Source organism: Myotis davidii, unplaced genomic scaffold (genome assembly GCF_000327345.1).
Source record: "Myotis davidii unplaced genomic scaffold, ASM32734v1 scaffold1798, whole genome shotgun sequence".
In the NCBI taxonomy this organism is placed as follows: domain Eukaryota; kingdom Metazoa; phylum Chordata; class Mammalia; order Chiroptera; family Vespertilionidae; genus Myotis; species Myotis davidii.
Window position 1 is genome coordinate 737855 of NW_006288952.1, and position 4069 is coordinate 741923.

The window sequence follows — 4069 nt, forward strand, 5'->3', positions numbered from 1 at the left end:
TTGTTTTTATACAACAATTAACACAGCTCAAGTGCATAAGGCCTCTAGTCTGTTTTCCTTTTGTAGGTTATTAGCTAAGTACACTAAAACACCACAAATTCTGAATTCTATGACTCTGTTGGGACTTGATCACATTAATATTATATGTAAATGAGTGCTAATTATACATGATCCTAACTATTACTAACAGAATTCCTATCCCCAATAGTAAAATTCTAGCAATTCTTTCTAATCTACTTGAAAACAGTACATGATTTATCATTTTTATTCTTCAGAATAGCTTTTGATGCCTACAGTCTAATTTAGTGATATTATATCACAAATTTATAATCTGGTTCTGCATGCATTCTGATTAGAAAATAGGTTTCTGAAAGCAGTATTATTTTAGCAGTGTTATTTTATTAGTAACAGCAATGAGCCATTAATGATAATGACAGGGAAAACTACTTTATCTAACATCAACCCTTTCAGGGGTCCTCAAACTTTTAAACAGGGGGCCAGTTCACTGTCCCTCGGACCATTGGAGGGCCGGACTATAATTTCAAAAAAAAACAACTATGAACAAATTCCTATGCACACTGCACATATCTTTTTTTTGAAGTAAAAAAGCAAAACGGGAACAAATACAATATTTGTATTTGCATGTGGCCCACGGGCCGTAGTTTGAGGACCCCTGATTTAGATAATAGATATAGTGATTATGAACAGCTCCAACGTGCCAGGATTTTCGGAGAATGGGGAAAGTGGTAACAGGGTCTGAAGAGCATCTTGAAAATTGCCGAAGTCACAAGGCTTTATGAACGGCACAGGGAGGCTAATAATCAGTTTAAATGTAATTAAGTTTAAATTCTAGAATTAAATATAACAGCTGCTTGTTACTGTTACTCAAACTCATTTCAATCTTAGAAAAAGTTAACAAAAGGATCTTTGCATGTGAAATGTGACAGGCATAGTCCATAGAGCCACACCAAAAACCACATGCTTTCCTCAGTTTTTATGGAGCACGCATTTTTAAACATAATAAATAGTTTCCAACAGCTTGGGGCCAAAAGGCCTTCAGTGTAGAAAAACACCAAATTCCACTTGACTGCAAGTTGTCCTCCTATTTCAAGCGAAATCCATTGCAGCTAAACTGGTCCCCAAATACAGGAGGGAACTTGAATGTGCTCTTTGGACTGTTTTAAAGTGGTTGGTGGGATGGGAGGTTGAGTGCTTTTCCAGGAAGTCTATTTCTAGGGTTTAATAAACTACAAAAGGGGCGGGGGGGGGGGGGGACACAAAAGATTCTTCTGAATGGTGTGTTGGAAATAAAAATTAACTATATCAGTTATGTCTCCTTTACTTCCTATGTTGACCTGGGAGGGCAAACAGGAAAAAAACAAAACAAAACATCTTGCAGACTTCGCCAAAATGCGCACTTCCATCTCAAGAAGCCAGGCTCTCCCACTGTCCCGCCTTCATCCCCAGTGCTTTAAGCGCCTAGGAGGGAAGAGGGGTGCGAAAGAGGGGGACCCTAACAGCTGCCACCTACTCGCCTCCAATCACGCCCTTTCTCTCTAGTTAGTTTCTGCGTGAGGTGCGCGGTGTGGAGTCTTCCTGGTGTGTGCCTGTGGAGGCGGAGAGAGCACTACCGAGATGAACCCACTGTCATCAGGAGAACCGGGAGAGGGGGAAGGGAAGGGGAAAGGGAAGGGGAAAGGGAAGGGGGAAGGGAGAGGGGAAAGGGAAGTGGGGAAGGAAAAAGAAGCGCCTGAGTACCAGTGAGCCTTCAACTTTCCTGCCCAGGCGTGCAGGGCCCAGGCGTCCTGCACCAGCCACCCTCTCCAGGGAGCTGGGGGCCAGCTTGGCACAAGGCAAACCCCGGGGTTGCGACGAGGAGGTGGAGACTCCATCTACAGAGCCAGGATCCGGCCACTCACCTAGGCTCGCCCAGTCCAGCAGCAGCAGCACCAACAGGAGCCACATCGCTCACTAAAGGGCAGCCACTGACACCCTCACCGCCAGGGCAGCATCTGGAGCAGCCACCAGCGTCACAGTCGGAACCCTGCGTTGCTGCCCATCACAAGCAAGACCCACACCGCCCGGCTGCTGGCCAAGCTCTGGAGCTCTGGTCGCGGCACACCGGCTCCCATTCCCCGCAATGTTGCTGCAGACGGGAGCCCCTCAGATTCAGGGACTCATCCTCATTCCCTGAGGCTCCTCGGAGACCCCCAGCCAGGAGGTGGCTAAGGCCAGGCTTCCAGGGCAAGCCTTGCCTCCACCACCACCAGCCCCGCACTAGGGTCAAGTCCCCCCTCTCCATGAGAGGCTTGGAGTGTGTTCCTTCCCTCACTGGGTCTTCACTGTCCCCGCCCCTCCCTCCATGGTCCTCTCTTGTTTAAAAAAAAAAAAAAAAAAGGATTCAAAATGTGGCTCCAAGCCACAGTATAAACAAGGCCTTATTTAAAGAAAAAGAAAGAAATTGAATTGATCAGAATGAAATTGGTTCCCAAAACTATTCAGGATTGAAGTGTACAACTCAATGAAATATCATCTACACTCTGCATCCTTCTGTCCCCATTCCCTCTTCCCTCTGACAACCTCCACCTACACTTCACTTCCCCTTTAGATCTGGCTATCACCACACAGTGGTCTGTATTATGCATATAGAGCTTTTGACTAATCCCTTCACTTTCCTTCCATATCTCACTGACTGACACAGGCACAACATTCAAACTGAAGCAAGTATTTCTTCCTCTAAGACTTCCCATTCAACCCTGCAAGCAGAAGGGGTTTAATAGATACCCTAAGGCTACTAAAGGGACTGTTGGATTCTCCTCCAACTGCTGCTTATATGGATATGAAAGAATCACCCACCAGACTTAGAGCACTGGGGACACTGTGTACCACAGGGCAGTTGGTTGGCTAAATAGGGTTGTCAGCTGTCCCTGAGACCAAAGGACCCCGTAAAACTGAGCAGTGTCCAGGAAGGACTGTCCCCACCCTTCACACTTAGAGTGGGAATGATGCTCTGTTTTATACTGGGAGCTGCTGAGGCTAAGTACCTAATATAGTTTTGTGCAGAAAATGGAGTAATCTTGACCTAGCAGGAGTCGCTAAGTGGTTAGAGCATCAGTTTGAGAGGGGAGGGTCCTTGGTTTGATTCCCAGACAAAGATATGTAGCTGGATTGCAGGTTTGATCCCCAACCCCTTCAGAGCATGTGCTGGATGTGCCTCTGTCACATGGATGATTCTCTTTTCTCTCTCCCTCCCTCTCTCTTTCTTTTTCTCTCCCTTATCCCTCTTTCTCTTCCACATTTCCACTTTCCATTCTCTCTAAAAAAGAAAAGCAATGGAAAATGTATAATCTGGTGAGGATTAACAAAAATATAAAATGTAGTACTCTTAAGTCAGGTGAATAAGAGGCCACCTGGGTGACCACGTCAGCTCTTGGGAAACTAGCTGGGATGTTTTTTGATGGTGGGGGAGGGTTTTTTTTTCCTTAGAGACTAATAAACTTGGGAGAGAAACACTATAGCCCTCTTAGTAAGTGAGAACTTTCAGGATTGCAAACTTTAGCTTGATGTACAGAACTGGAATGGCCTGGTAAGAGACTTTTAGGAAGTAATAGTCTCATCATGTCAAGCATGTAGGTAAAAAGTTTGAATGACCAATAACCTGGGGTGTGATAGAAGCAATTCCTGAATTAGATGGCAAAATAGCCTAGATGGCTCCAAGCCTCAGTGCAGAAATAAGTGTGAGAGATATTTCAATGACAAAAGAGGGTAGGATTACAGAACACAAAATATGGTCTAAGCCATTCTTAAATGTAGCCTATCAGAATCACTGGGGTTTATTCAAACTTCATGAACTCCTTAGTCTCAAATTCCACCCCAAGATTTTAATATATTTCCCATGGTAAGTGTATGTGTGTATTTGTGTTTAGGGGGCAGGGGGAGCAGGTTGGTGGTGTTGCCCATGATTCTCTCAGTTTAAAATCACTGCTACAAATCTCTGCTGTAATTCACATGAATGTGTTACCTGACTCTAACTTGTTAAGGTGAGAAGAGTTGGAGGATTGTTCAAAAA